The sequence below is a fragment of the Pelmatolapia mariae genome, unplaced genomic scaffold (assembly GCF_036321145.2).
Source record: "Pelmatolapia mariae isolate MD_Pm_ZW unplaced genomic scaffold, Pm_UMD_F_2 NODE_ptg000444l+_length_31872_cov_1, whole genome shotgun sequence".
NCBI classification, from domain to species: domain Eukaryota; kingdom Metazoa; phylum Chordata; class Actinopteri; order Cichliformes; family Cichlidae; genus Pelmatolapia; species Pelmatolapia mariae.
Genome location: NW_027052129.1, coordinates 15,210 through 31,872, shown reverse-complemented (window position 1 = coordinate 31,872; position 16,663 = coordinate 15,210). Strand labels below are relative to the sequence as shown.

Genomic DNA, 16,663 nt, shown 5'->3' with positions numbered 1-16,663 from the left:
CTTATCACCTTGTAAGGAGTTGTTTTGTACTAACCAAGGGTGGCGCCCTGAAATGTGCTACGTAAGAGCTGTCTATAAATAAAGAGAGAACCGATGTCCCGGCGCGTGTCTCTCCACAGACATTGCCCATGTAAGATCTACATGTCTGAGTCTGTCTTTCTTGCCTCCTGAGTTTCCTCTTTACACCATCAGAGCTTCTGCACAGTGTGGAGAAAGATCCAGAACCAGAGCTGGACTGCAGACAGCCAGTCAGAGCAGCTGTGTACAAAAGTAAGACTGAACATCTGTCTGCTGATGGACTCATTTCTGAAAACTGGACTTCTTGTGTTGTTCAGACATTGAAGAGTTTTCTTTCTCTTTAGTCTCATTGTTTTTCTTTCTTTCAGCAGATGTTGGTCTGCAGGAGGTTTTAGATGAACATAAGATCAGTCTGAGGAGGAGATGTGAACGTGTGACTGAAGGAAGTGATGAAACAGGAAGTAGAACCCTCCTCAACAGGATCTACACTGAGCTCTACATCAGAGAGGGACAGAGTGAAGAGGTTCATACCCAACATGAGGTGAGGCAGCTGGAGACAGCTTCCAAGATGGACGCCCTCCATGACGCTCCAATCAGGTGCCAGGACATCTTTAAAGCCCTACCTGACCAACAGAGACCCATCAGAGTGGTTCTGACCAACGGCGTGGCTGGTGTTGGAAAAACCTTCTCAGTGCAGAAGTTCACTCTGGACTGGGCAGAGGGCTTGGAGAACCAACATGTCAGTGTGGTGGTTCTGCTTTCATTCAGGGAGCTGAACCTGATCACAGATGAGCAGTACAGTCTTCTGGAGCTGCTCCATGTTTTCCATCCAACATTACAGAAGGTCACAGCAGAGAAGCTGGCTGTCTCTCAGCTTTTGTTCATCTTTGACGGCCTGGATGAAAGCAGACTTTCATTGGATTTCACCAACAGGAAGCTGCTGTCTGATGTCACACAGAAGTTATCAGTCAGCCAGCTGCTGACAAAACTCATCCAGGGGAATCTGCTTCCCTCGGCTCTCGTCTGGATAACTTCCCGACCTGCAGCAGCCAATCAGATCCCTCCTACGTGCGTTGACAGGCTAACAGAAGTACGAGGCTTCACTGACGCCCAGAAGGAGGAGTACTTCAGGAGGAGATTCAGTGATGAAGAGCTGTCCAGCAGAATCATCTCCCACATGAAGACATCCAGGAGCCTCCACATCATGTGTAGTATCCCAGTCTTCTGCTGGATCACTGCTACAGTTCTGGAGCACATGTTGACTACAGAGCAGAGAGGAGAGCTGCCCAAGACCCTGACTGACATGTACTCACACTTCCTGCTGGTTCAGACAAAGAGGAAGAAGGTCAAGTACCATGAGGGACATGAGACGAGTCCACAGGAGCTGACGGAGGCTGACAGGGAAGTTCTTCTGAAGCTGGGGAGGCTGGCGTTTGAACATCTGGAGAAAGGAAACATCATGTTCTACCAAGAAGACCTGGAGCAGTGTGGCCTGGATGTGACAGAGGCCTCGGTGTACTCAGGAGTTTGTACAGAGATCTTCAAAAGAAAGTGTGTGATCTTCCAGAAACCAGTCTACTGCTTTGTTCATCTGAGCATTCAGGAGTTTCTGGCTGCTGTCTACATGTTCCACTGTCACACCAACAGGAAGACAGAGGTGCTGAAGAACTTCTTTGGGAAAAAATATAAAGAGTCCTCTTTGGATGTGTTTCTCAAGAGAGTCATGAGAAAATCCTTCCAGAGTAAAAGTGGCCACCTGGACCTGTTTGTTCGCTTCCTTCATGGCCTCTGTCTGGAGTCCAACCAGAGACTCTTAGTAGGTCTGCTGGGTCAGACAGAGATCAGTCCAGGAACCATCCAGAGAGTCATCAACAACCTGAAGGAGATGAACAGTGATGAAATCTCTCCTGACAGAAGCATCAACATCTTCCACTGTCTGATGGAGATGAACCACCTCTCAGTACATCAGGAGATCCAAGAGTTTCCTGAAGTCAGAGAACAGATCAGAGAAGGAACTCTCTGAGATCCAGTGCTCAGCTCTGGCCTTCATGCTGCAGATGTCAGAGGAGGTTCTGGATGAGTTGGACCTGCAGGAGTACAACACATCAGACCGGGGACGACTGAGACTGATTCCAGCTGTGAGGAACTGCAGAAAGGCTCGGTGAGTCCAGATGTGATCATTAACATCATTGATCAGTGTAGGTTAGTAGTTTAATTTTGAAAATAAAATCAGATCGTAACCACAAAGTGTTTGTGTCCGTACGCTGCAACCTTCCACACCATCCTTTATTGTACAGACTCAGCAGCAGCTCCATGGATCCCAAATCCAAGAGTGGAGAACAGATTTGAAGTGTGTCACATCCATGCAGTCCACAGCTGTTTCCACCATGTTTCCACTGATATTAATCCTGTTCAATGACACGTTTCATATCAGTGAATATGTTCTTTAGGACGTCCACTGACATGTTTAAGTGTCCTGCTGGAAATCACTCAAATCATCCATGAAATCCATGAAAAATCCTTTTAGTGTTTCTAACTTCACCCTCTGTCCTCTCTCTCTCTCCATCCTCCTCACTGCTTCTTTCACTGATAATCACACAAACATCGTATTCAGCTACAAAATAACACAATAATATAATAACAGTGAAGCTTCTGTGTGCTGGACTGGAGAGTCCAAACTGTCGACTGGAGACTCTGAGGTGAGTTCACTGACTGTGGCTGTTGTTGTTTTTCTATATTTCAGGTCTTTGATTGATGTTTGAAACTTTCTTTAGTTCCTAAATGTTCAGGATGTGTCTGAAGACAAATGTGAAGAAGTTTGAGTGCTTTCAGAAATGTTGTGTCTTTCCAAACGACTGAACAACAGTTTTTCCTTTTGGCTCCAAACAGAAGTGACAGACTTGAGCAGGGTTCATTTAAAGGCTGACAGAAGTGGAGTGGTGACGGGGAGATGTTTGACAGGACAGTGTTTCAGCCTCCACAGGTTCATGTTGTGCTCCATCAGTCAGTGAAGATGAAGTCAGTGCTGACGAGGCTGTAGAGTGTGTGAGGGATGTGAATGAGGATGATGAAGATCTGATGATAGCAGATAAAAACAGGCTGCAGAGACTTTGAGCCATACAGGGTACACAGTGTGTGTACAGAACAGCTGAAATCATTCTGGAGGCCTCACTGGAATATGGAAGCATCACAGTACAGCTTCACTAAAGTCTCCGATATGAGATGAGAAATGAAGCAGCCAGAGCTTTTTCATGAGTGGAAATCCACTGTGACTGTGAGCTGCTGCTACAGCCTCCAGATTAGCCAGCAGCTCATCCTGCTCAACATTTTCTCACCAACTTTAATGGAAGTGTGATGTTTTCAGCTGGAGTGATGGTCAGGGTGGCCTCCCTCTCCTCTTCTTCTCCTCTTCCTCTTTCATTTGTAAAGCCACTTCTGCTGCTTTCATTCATTTGAAGTCCTGTAGCTGAGTTTGGGAGAGACTAACAGCCTCGGCAGCAGAGGGGAGAAAGGCTGTAACACCACCACTTTACTCTGTTCTACCTGTCACATCATTTTATCAGGAAACAAATATGTTTTTACTATGTTTGTCTTGAAGATGTAAGAAGATCACATGGTGCTTTTTATTATTGTGTTGGTTTGTTTCCTGTCTCTTGGATGGAGCCCAGCTGTGCGTGGCCCCTGGGACTGTGGTCAGAGTGTGTGCTGGATTATCCGGCCCAGGATGAGGCCAAACTGACATGGGATGAAATGTCTGTCACATAATTGAGCTTAGTGTAGTTTCATTTCTGCACAATTTAAAAACAACCAAAACTTTGTTCTTTCTTTTCTATGTTATACTGTAGACTTTCTTTGATACTGTGTCCAAAAGGAGCAGCTTTTACTTTGAAGGGGAGCCGTCTCTGTTTCCTCTTCAGGTTGGATGATGGTAGCAAATGAGTGTGTGATGTTCTTTCAGTGTTGCACTTTGTAGACGCTCCCTGAGCACTGGTCTCACAGCCAGCTGCACATAGAGACCAGTGTTGTTAGTCCAGGTCAGAAGATGACTTGTTGGAATGAAAATGAGCTTGTAGTTTGTCTGCTTTAATCATGTGACTGGAAAAAGGTGTTGGACTTCAAATATGTCCATTTCTTTCACACTTCACCTTTAAAAGTGAAGCCTTGTGGTTCCTGGAAGGAAAAACACGACATTTTCAAGTCTTTGTCCTGTTTTTATGATAAATGTTCGACTTTAATGTGAAACATTCAGAGTTTTTTCTCTTGTTGTGTTTGTTTGAAGCTGCTTCCTGTTGGCTTCAGCTGTTTGGAGTTTCCATTTTCTAAACTTCTACATTCTGAACCTTCTTCAGCTCTGAACAGATGATGAAACACTGAATGATTTCAAGCTCACACTTTGTCTAATAAACTTACATCTTTCATTCTTTATACAGATTGTGGGGCTGTGGTTTGTCAGAGATCAGCTGTGATTATCTGACAGCAGCGCTGAAGTCCAACCCCTCCCATCTGAGACAGCTGGAGCTGAGCTGGAACAACAAGCTGCAGGATTCAGGAGTGAAGCATCTGTGTGGTTTCCTGGAGAGTCCAGGATGTGGACTTGAAACTCTGAGGTCAGTCAGCATGTTTTAGTTGTGCTGAGATGAATATGATGTGAAAGTTGTGCTGACACTAAACTGCAGACATCAGGCTGATATTATACTGATCCACACTGAGGATCTTCATGGTAAAGTCTGTTTTCTTCTTCTCTGGTTTAGTCCATTGACTGCAGCAGAACAATGTTCACATTTCAAACAGTGAGACTCAACGTATGGCCCGCGGCCCACACGCGGCCTGCCCACCTTTCCTGATTCAGAGAGAGGGGACCCTGATTAACTGTGTAGTGTTCTTCCTCACAGTTCTAAGTATCAGACACAACTATGGCTGTGTCCCAATTCAGGGTGTCGGGAAATAAATCAATGCAGAGAGGTGAAAAGAAACCACGGAGGCCCCAGAAAAGTGCAATAAAACCATGAGTTTATTAACACACAGGAGAAAACATCAGCATATGTCTTCTGACAAAAATACATATTGAGAAAACTTTTAAAGCAGTGAGGTACACGTCCCCCATGGCGTAAAAATTGGTTAAAGACGTTAGTTACAGAAAATGGTACATCTTAGATGGCTATAAACAGACATAGAGCTTCTCATTTCTATAACACCTTCCAAACAAGGTAATAACTTCAAGCCTTCAGGGTCTCTGAGGGCTGGTTGTTGACTCCGGTCATCTGTTACCAAGTAGAACAAAACGCAACAGGTTGCAACAAGAAGCTGAATACATTTGGGCCTTTCCTCAGGCCTGTTCCTAGATTATATGTGTATTATATGTATTGTAGGCGTGTATGCAATTATCCTTCTATGCTTTAGTCCTTGACACAATAGATTGTGAAGACTCTCGCTTCACAAAGCTTAAGACCCACTTGTAGACTAATGCAACAACTCTGAATGAGCACAAAATACTATGCAATGTGTATGACATACTTCTGGCTGTACCTGTAATAAAAGTTAATTATAATGGAAGGATCCTTAAATAAACATTTCAGTAAACAACTTTAATGCAATATCAATACTGTGAGAAATATTATTTAATGGAATAATGCTGTAAAGAATGTTAGTAATGCAATTATAACGATGCAGGTTATATGACAGCAATAAAAGAAGTTCTGGATCTCCACAAGGGTCTGCACGCTTGAAGTACGCGCACTACGCGTACTACATATGGTGCGTACTATAAGTACGAGAAGTGCGGAAGTGCGAGGTTTGTGAAACGGGACGGTTTAGCCTTCGTTGAGCTGTTCAGGTTGTCTAGCAACCATGATACTAACCGCAAGAAACGTTTCATACAGCATTATTTGACAGAGATGAAGGAGAAAAAAATGTTTTGTTGGTCAGGATCATCAGCGGTCCTTTGTCTCTCTTTGGGGGGAAACTCCCACTGGGTTTAAATCTGGGACTCTCCTCCACCCTTAGAACTGAAGAAGCTTCTCGGATGAGAGGTGAAACATCTTCAAGCAACTTAAGGAAGTCCAGACGCCTTTCTTTCCAAGCTCCTCAGACTGTTTTGTTGGTCATTCATTTTTGTCATGACATCACTGTGATTAGTTGAGTATCTGAGGCTGAGACCACAGGACTGTAAAACATGATAGTTGGCCTTCGTTTCTGTACTGAACAGTCGTTTTAAGATTAGTTAGTAAATAACAATTAGCTAATGTTGTTCATGAGACTAAAATCATCTCACTGTGGTAATGTAAATATAATATGGCCAATATTATATGTATTGTCAGATTAGTATGATATATACATATATTACAGGATATATTACAGCAGTGAGCTTGAACTCTGGGTCAAAGATTAAAGTTGCAGTTATTTATATCTCCTATCACCTTAAATCTTCACTCAAAGACAAGCATATTTGACAGTGTACATATATAGATGCATCATATATAAGAGAAAAATAATGTTCTTTTAATATGTTGGCATTACTAAATTTGGCTCAATGCTTACATATATGTGTTTAAAGCAAATGTACGAGCTGTGATAACTGTTTCTGATAGAATGAAGAGTAGACTGATATATGAAATATTCCTTTATTGGGTGAGAAATCAGACCATGTCATAACTGCTTTAAGTCATACAGAATAGATATCAGAGCCTTAAACAGGCTGACTTCTGCTAAATGGGTCAAACTGGGCAGAAAGTATACAAACACATAACATCCTTATAGAATATGATGTAACACTATAGATCAACTTAGCTCAGAATATATAAAGCATATAAACAATTACAGCAATATGATGCAACAAACACAGCAGTGCTACTAATCCAAAATACTCAAAGCTTCATAGAACTGAAACAAACATTTATTTTTAGCTCCATTCTGCTGCTGATACATACTTTAGGTTTCTGAATATTAAACTTGTTGCTGCCTTTCATAGTGTGTAACTTGAAGGCCCTGAGTACTTTCTCCCACACTGAAAACACTGGAATCATAACATTATTTGAACATTACCTAATAAGACTGATTCAGGACAGACAATTAGTTATGTTAAACTTTCCTAGCAGTCCTTCACAAACAGGGAACAGTCTGTCTATTCTCTCCATCTGTCAGCTGCTGCTGGCTCTTCCTCCTCCTCTTCCTCACACACTGCTGAGTTTGTCCTGGTGGATCATCAGGGGTGCAAAGCCTCACAGATGATGTGCAGCAGTGTGTCCCTCAGTCTGTCCTCACTCTGGACACTTGCAGACACATGGAAATCAAATGTGTGATAAGCTGCAGGATTCAAACACAAGTGTAACTTATAAATACATGTTCATACTTTTATTCCACAATCAGAGAGAAAGAAACAGAGAGAGAGTGCAGGACAGACAGACAGGTGACAGTCTCAGGTGTATACACTGCTACAAAACAGCACAAGAGAAGGAGGATTTAGTGTTTGTGTTATTACGAGTGCTAAACAAGAAGAGTTCCAGATGGTCCAGTGGACACATGTGTGACTCCTGTGATTAAAGCATCTTTCTTTCAGCTTAACGAGTGAACCGTCAGCTCGTTCAAACACACGTTAAAGTCCGTTTGGCTCGACACCACCGAACAGAGCAGCAATATAACATAGCTAACATTAACAGTGCAGTGAATCCTGCTTGTGCCGTCATATTCAGGACTGCAAACCGAGCAGCATCACTGACTTTCAGCTTGTTGTGTTTGTGGATATATGACTGACTTTAATTATCCATAAAATCATCACATTCTCTGTGAGATTAAGGGCAGCTATTGTATTATTATATTTGAAAGGCTTTAAAACCAATTAAACGCTGAAAGTACAAACATCGCAAATGGCAAATAACTTTGCCGACATGTGGCCAACAGTAATGTTTTAATGTTCTTAAACATTCACACATAAATAAGTGACATCATATTCAGTACTTACTTTTGACACTTCACTCTTCGGCCGTTTCCTTCTGCCGTATTTTGCGGCAAAATTATCCACACCCACCGCCGCGCTATGAATTGTGGTATATATGAGACCACGAAGCGTGCACCGGACCACGCTTGATATTTGGGGAAATCGACGGCGCATTTGGAGTACACTTCGAATTGGGACAGCCATCGTCGCGTGGCGGTGACATAATCGCACTTAAAATGCGTACTTCAAGCGTGCAGACCCTGAATTGGGACACAGCCAATGAATAATCCACAGCTGACTGTCTTTAGCAGGTCAAAGGTCACGGCACACAGCAGACAGTGGGAAATATTCTAATTCTGATCATTTATCAGCACATATCCATATGTATAAAAACAAAGCTGACACTGTGAGACTTGATCAGAGGTGTGATCATCACAGCAGAGGCCTTTGTGTCAAAGTCACTGAGGATCAAACAGAAACACATGAAGCAGATTTTCCTCTTCTGGCTTTTTATAGCAGATAACCTTCAAAATATTCTGCAGTCGATCAAAAACTGAAGCAAACCATGAATCAACATGTGAACATGAGCTGATGCTGCTGAAGTGAAGCAAAGTTACAGAGGTTTGATTACAGACACAGCTGAGAGTTTGTAATCTGTCATCATTTTAAAAGGTTTCAATTTCTTCAGTATTGAACAGCAGAAATGAGGCTTTGTTTTCGGAGGCCGACAGCAGTGAACACAACAGCAGACTGGTGCGTAATAAGCAGTGAATAATGCAGAAAACAGATTTTTGAAGGTAAACTGTTCTAGAAGTACACTGAGAGAGAGAGAGCTGTGCAGGAAGTAAAGGTCAAAGTCAGAGAGAATTCATGACGATGTCCATCAAACGTAAAGCGTAGTTTGGATCTTCTTTTGCTGCTGGTTCACTCAGTTTTGGTTGGAGACAGATGAAACCTGCAGCTTCAGGATCTGTGAGCTGTCCACTTTCAGCCCCGACGGCGTGTCCGTGTACGTGCCGTCGAGTGAACGATCCACACTCTGTGTTTCCATCTTTGTGTGTTTAGCTGCTCTCACTTACTGTTTTATCTAATAAACTTACATCTTTCATTCTTTATACAGATTGTGGAACTGTGGTTTGTCAGAGATCAGCTGTGATTATCTGGCAGCAGCACTGAAGTCCAACCCCTCCCATCTGAGACAGCTGGAGCTGAGCTACAACAACCTGCAGGATTCAGGAGTGAAGCATCTGTGTGGTTTCCTGGAGAGTCCAGGATGTGGACTTGAAACTCTGAGGTCAGTCAGCATGTTTTAGTTGTGCTGAGATGAATATGATGTGAAAGTTGTGCTGACACTAAACTGCAGACATCAGGCTGATATTATACTGATCCACACTGAGGATCTTCATGGTAAAGTCTGTTTTCTTCTTCTCTGGTTTAGTCCATTGACTGCAGCAGAACAATGTTCACATTTTAAACCTTCAAAGAAGAAGAAAAATCCTCCACTGGATAATTCACTGTGAAACTCTCCAACTCTTCATTCCACCTTAAAGTCTGTGTGGACACTGAAATCCAAAGCAAAATGTGCGTTTGCTTTACAGACAGCAGTCCAACACAAACATACACACATCATCCAAAACACAGTCCAACATCCAAATCTCCTCCACTGCCAGCATGAATGATGGGAAAGAGAAGGAGGAACACTCTGACATTCAGGGTTAGAATGAGTTTCATGAAGCAGACTGTGAAGATCAAAGCTGCATTAGAAGCTTACATGAATGAATGAGTGGACAGAAGTGGACACAGATCATCTGAAGCACTTCAAAGGCTTTAAATCAGCACATTTCTCTTTATTCTTTATCAACTCTGTTAGTTTCTCTCAGTTTTCTGTGGAATGAAGCTAACAGCAGGCTAATAAGATGCTGACCAATGGGTTTCTATTAAAGGTTGTAATTTGTATATGAAAAAGTGCTTTGGTTCAGCAGGGATCAGCTTACAGGTAGAATACAGCTGCTGGATGGGATTAGCATGTCATAGCTATCTACCAAACTGCTAACTGGGGAATTTCAGGCCATCTCTGGATCATTTTTGCTAACTGTTTATTCAGCTTAGGCTCACAGGGCTGCAGCCTGTGCCCTAGCTGTCATAGGGCAAGAGGCGTGGCCCACCTGCACAGGTGAGCAGTCCATCACAGGGCCAACAGAGAGAGACAGAGAAGCACTCTCTCACATCCACACCTACAGCCAATTTAGAAGCACCAATGAACCTAAGCAGCATTTCATTGGACTGTGGGAGAACATCCAACCTCCACATTGTTCTGCTGCAGTAAAATGTGTGAAAATCTCCCAGTCAGTTCCTCACAGCACACTTCAATCATTTCCCTCCCAAAGCATCAGGACCAGGGCTTTTTCTCTCTTTGGTCCCACTAAGAGATTTCCACACAAACACCTCATCAGTGGGACTCTCAGAGCTACCAGCCCTTTGCTGCAATCACAAAGCTCTTCATTGAAATCAATGATATCAAAGCTGGAATCAAATGAGTCCAAGTCTTCTGCTGATTCAGCATCACATTCATCTTTGCTCCTTGTTCTGCATCCCCACCATGGACTTCATTCCTTTCCAAGCCAGCCTTGAGTGTCCTTTATTCAGCTCATCCTCTGCTTTACTTTTACACCTGATTTTAGCTGCTTTATCTCTCTTTCAACAAGTTTCTGTGCCTCAATCTTGTTCTTCTCTCCCTCATAACAAGACAGCTTCTTCTGCCTGAGAACATGTTGGAGTGATTTACTAATCAAGGGCTGCTTATTGGGAAAATACTTCCTGTTTTCAAAGTAATCCCCATTTTTCCCAGAAAGAAATGTAAGTAGAAATCGATGATCTAAGTGACAACATGAGCCTTTAAAAAGTCCCAGTGGGTGCAGTCAAAGCAGTCCCTCAGTTCCAGTATAGAGTCTTTGGTCCAGACTGGAACAACTGTGTGCCCAGTTTGAGCTCTCTTCAGTCCTGTGACCTGACAGACTGTCACAGTCTTGCTGAGGCAGACTGTATGTGTGTGCAAGAGAGAACTCAAACGCAGACCAAAAACTGAACGTGTCGTGGATTTAACAAAAAAACAAGCTGTTTATTGAGGCTAGGAAAAAAGGTACAAACAAAGGGCATAGGTTAAACTAAACAATAACCTAAACTGGGTGAACTAAAACTAAACATGAAAAAACCTTAAACATGGTGAACTGACAAGTTGTGACGTGGATGAGCAGACGACCTGACAGAAAATGACTGAAAGCACATGGACTAAATACACACAGGAGGATAATGTGGGAAGTGGGAACACATGGAGAAACACCTGACACACATGAACATAACAACGTCACAAGGAGAGAGTAAAACTAAAAACATTGAACATAGGAACACAGGACCCCTTCAAAATAAAACAGGAAATATAATGAGACGCAGACATGACAACATAAGACACACAGACATGAAACACACGAAGGGCAAGGGAGACTTCACAGGGGTTGAAAACACAAGGAGGAACTAATAAGCAAATGAACATAGGAAACCTAATAAGCTTAAACATACACTATGAACATCAAAAGAACTAAAACTCAAACATAAGACCCAGGACCGTGACACAGACCCAGAGGGGCCAACACATCACATTTAGAAGCTCCCCTAATGGAGCCACAACACATGTCCAATACTTAGTCTGTCTTGTTGGACCAACTGGAAGAAATGATTCAAGGACTTAGTCACAGAACAGAGATTCAAATCTCCAAAATCCAACTGGCTGCATCAGGGCATATAGCAGGGATGGGCAATCTCAGTCCACGAGGGCTGGTGTCCCTGCAGGTTTTAAATGTGTCCTCGAACCAACACAGCTGATTTAAATGGCTAAATTAGCTCCTCAACATGTCCTGAGGTTCTCCAGAGGCCTGGTAACGAACTAATCATGTGATTCAGGTGTGTTGACCCAAGGTGAGATCTAAAACCTGCAGGACACAGGCCCTCGTGGACTGAGATTGCCCACCCCTGGCATATAGTCTGAAACTCTGCACAGTTTCCTGTTCGAAGCTGCTTCCTGTTGGCTTCAGCTGTTTGGAGTTTCCATTTTCTAAACTTCTACATTCTGAACTTTCTTCAGCTCTGAACAGATGATGAAACACTGAATGATTTCAAGCTCACACTTTGTCTAATAAACTTACGTCTTTCATTATTTATACAGATTGAGGTACTGTGGTTTGTCAGAGATCAGCTGTGATTATCTGGCAGCAGCGCTGAAGTCCAACCCCTCCCATCTGAGAGCGCTGGACCTGTGTGACAACAACCTGAAGGATCCAGATGTGAAGCAGCTGTCTGATCTTCAGCAGAGTCCAGACTACAGACTGGAGACTCTGAGGTCAGTAGAGTGATGGAGTGAGTGGGTGGTGCTGTCAGCAGTATTGTACTAAACACAGTCAGTATGAAACAAAGATCCAGTGTTTCCTGTAAAGCTGCAGCTTCTCAGTGAAGCTGTGAGAGGAGAATGGTGACAGGCTTCAGGATTGGACACAAACACTTCCTGTTTCTGACCTTTATGGTCACCATAGTAACAGCTGACACGCTCTGATCTAACAGTGTCAACAGCCAATCAGCTCTCTGAACAAAGCAGCACGCAGACCAATGACTGCATTCATTTCCAAGTTTAAAGCAGTGAAGAACACAGTCTGTAGGTGAGGAAGAATTTAGTGAGAGCAGATGTTTGGATGGAATTCCTCCAGTTAACAGCTGGAACCATCTGGATTGTTGGGCTTGTTGTTGGGGTTCCTACAGAGCTCAGAGTGGACACACCAAGGTTCTTCTAATGAATGAAAGTCCAAACTCAAACTAGGAGGGAAAAACATTTTCATCAACTTCAATAAAAATCCAAAGATTAGAAAAAGTGAAGCAACAATGAGTCCTAGTACAGTCCCAGCACTGAAGTCCCTGCTGCTCTTTATACTGGATGTGCTGCATCACTGACTGACAGCTGATGAAGAGTCTCTGGAAACACTCGTTTATCTCCTCTGCTCTTCCTTCTTCTCTCTGCAGGTGGAGCTGATGATGGTAAACAGGACGGTGTGTGTGCTGAGAGAGGAGGAGCTGTGTCCTGATGATCCAGAGAGGTTGAAGCAGCAGCAGCTTGTGTGTAGAGACGCTCTGACTGGGCCATGTTACTGGGAGGTGGAGAGGAGAGCTTCATCCAGCAGTGACTGACAGAGGAATGAAGTGCAGATGACTGTCAGTGCTGCAGAGTGAACTGCTCTGAGAACAGCTCCACTGTCAGACACAATGTAGAGTCCAGCATCATCCCTGTGTGTCCCTCTGGATCTGACAGAGGATCATCAGTGTATCTGGACTGCTCTGCTGCTGCTCTGTCCTTCTACAGTCTCTGCACAGTCTCTGTCTGACTCTGGCTTCAGACCCTCCTGGATCAAACTCACCTGGAAAGACTTTCAAACATCACTCAATAGATTTGAATACAGAATAGATTTGATATATACTGTAGATGTACTGTAGAGTTGCAGTTTGTCACTTGTAAATACAGTCTGTGAGCAGCTATGAGCTGAAAGATCTTTCTAGAAACACCAAATGTTTTCACTCTTCTGTTGCTTTTTCATATATTTCCACAACATTAATATTGATCCCACCTGTCTCACCTGTTTCATGCTTTTATACATAAGAACAGGACACGTGTGATCTGAGCGCTGCTGTGGTTGCTGTGCTGCACGTCTTCATTTAGATAACAGAGACATCTAGTGGTTCAGAGGGAGAACTGCAGGAGGTGGAGCTGTGTTTTAGCATGGAAAACTTTTTATCTTTTAGGCGCACATACAAATATGACAAGTATCAGTGTAAGATACAAAAGGTCACATCAGTCAGCAGAGGGAACAGTGATCACACAGCAATGTAAGAATAGAAACATAACAGTGAATCTGGACATGTGTACAGATGGAAGCAAACAAACAGGATGTAACACTACATTAAAGCCACAAATGGGAAGAAAACAAAGCCAAAGGAAAATATATTTGATCTCAGGAATCCAAATCAGATGCTTTAGAGCAGGGGTCGGCAACCCTGGGCACACGTGTCACAGCTGGCACGTGAAGGGTTAACTGATGGCACGACCATAGCTGGACTGGCCATCGAGCATACTGATGGTGATTTTTGTTTTTATGGGCCGATGATGTTTTTTTGTAACGGTATAAACATTGACAGGTGGTGGATTGGCCGGATGCTGGTCGATGTGTAAAAATAAGTCAGTTGTTTGGTGGTGGCTATGGCGGAGCTTCCACAGAGGCAGCAGGTGGATGAGGGAAAGGGGAGGCAGGAGGAGCAGAGACCCGAGGCGGCCGCCGGTCCGAGTGTCAGGTGAACTGAACTTCAGGTAAGAAGTTATGACCTGCAGTCTATCTGGGTCAGATATAAACCAAGTTTAGGTGGAGTTTATTTTCGCTGTGCTGACTTTTTACAGTCAGTTACAATAACTCGTACTGCGTACTAGCTAGCATGACGGAGTTTCTATACAGCTGGGTGGTGCTATGATGTTACTGATAGTGAACTTTGCAGTGGCTTGCAAAAGTATTTGGCCCCCTTGAACTTTCCCACATTTTGTCACATTACAGCCACAAACATGAATCAATTTTATTGGAATTCCACGTGAAAGACCAACACAAAGTGGTGTACATGTGAGAAGTGGAACGAAAATCATACATGATTCCAAACATTTTTTACAAATAAATAACTGCAAAGTGGGGTGTGCGTAATTATTCTGTCATGGAAAAACACACTGCCATCAACTTCTGTTTTGTTTTTGTCAAAATCACTGTAATATAATCACTGTACCTTTATATACATGTGACTTATATTAATGCTGCTGCCCTCTTGTGGCTAAAGTGTAATTATGTTATTGTTATTAGGGAAAACATTTGAAAGTAACATGCCAAATGAGTCAGCACTTTGGCTTTAGCTTAAGAAATCCTCATTTTTATGTAATCAGTTATAGTTGCATGTATTCATTATCATAATTTAACCTTTAATATTGATGCCTTCAATTTATTTTGAGTAAAGTAGCAATAATGTTATGGTTGTATTAAATAAATACATCACTAATGAATTATTTATTTCAGTAATTAATTAAAAATGTACATAATTACTTTAAAAAAATGATAATGAAATATTTAATGATGTATTTATTTAATTCACGTTGCTACTCCTGGCCCTGCACCGCTGTGATCAAGTCAAAACCATTGCTTTGGTCTGGTGGGCGTTCTTTTAGTGGGCTTTTCTGTCACGGCCTGCGTGGCAGACTATGATGAGGGGAAGGAGGAGCCAAATGCTGGACTCTTTGATGAGGTCAGTGCATTTATTTACAGTGATGCAAAATAATCCAAACAACAATAAATCCCCAGTGCGTTCCCGACTCTGACATGTCCTCTTGCCAGTGTTAGTGTTCTTTGTCTCCTCAGTGTCTGAGCACCCCGTGCTCGCTGTCCTCTCGTCTCCACACTCCTCCTAAAAATGTTTTAAAATAATAATAATAATTAAAAATAATTTATATTCATAAAATATAAAATAATGTATAATAATTTATAAAAATAAAAATAATAATTTTAAATAATTTTTGTTATGATTATTAATCTTGAGTCTAAAAAGTCAGTCAAGTATATCCAGGATATCTTTCTGTGAACTGGAGTCACTGACCCTAACACTGGGACCAGGATAAGCGGTCACATGAAGCTGGTTATCAGCTGACAATCTTATTATTTAATTTATTTCATTAAGTTATTTCATTTTTCTCATTTTTCCTCTACATTTCCCCTGAAATGAAGGGATTGTGTTAAACATGCTTTAGTTCCTCACATTTTTCTGCATCTCTTTGTTCAACCCCCTGAATTAAAGCTGAACGTCTGCACTTCAAACACATCTGAGTTGTTTCATTTAAAACTGATTTTAGTGTATGTACAGAAGCAAAATTAGAAATTAAGTTCTCTCTGTCCAGATATTTATGGACCTAACTGTATAATCTATACAGCACGTAAAAATGCTATAAATAAAGAAGTCTGTGAAAATGTGGCGCTTCCAGGTCAATTTAAACTGAAGTGATATAATCTTCTCCCCACAGTTTGAGTTTGTATTGTCTCAGCTGCAGACAGACGCTGATATAAATTTGGAGGTGCCAACCACTATTAATATTATTAGTTATAAAGGACACCTTCCTGCCTTTAGTCTTATTCATGATGATTATTAGTTGTCTTCTAATGTCCAGAAGTCTGTATGATGTGTTTCATAGTTTCTAACAAGCCTTTTAAACTTAAGTTACTGCATTGCTGAAACACCAACATCTGCTTATTGAACAAAAACAACCAAAAGACCACACATCTGATTTTATTTTTATTTTAATAGAGTTCCAAAAATTATACCAGACAACTGGTACTTTGAATATAATTGAATAAACATTTTTAAAAACGATAACCTAATCCTGTCTTGACAGGCTGAGCTCTTCAGTATCCACCAACAGCATCGTCATGCTGAGTCAGACGTTTCTGCTCCTGGTGGAAATACTCTTCCTCTTTCCACATTGTACCAAATGTTTTTAAATGTTAGTTTCAATTTAAAATGAAAGATTAAAAAAGTGTAACACATGTAACCATCAGATAATTAAGACAAGCGAATGGTTCAGTTCCACATGTGCTCCGC

At 42.1% G+C, this 16,663-nt stretch overlaps 1 pseudogene; it reads left to right on the top strand.

The window, feature by feature from the left end:
• Window positions 1–150: 150 nt before the first annotated feature.
• Window positions 151–14,883, top strand: LOC134623158 (protein NLRC3-like; annotated as a pseudogene).
• Window positions 14,884–16,663: the final 1,780 nt, after the last annotated feature.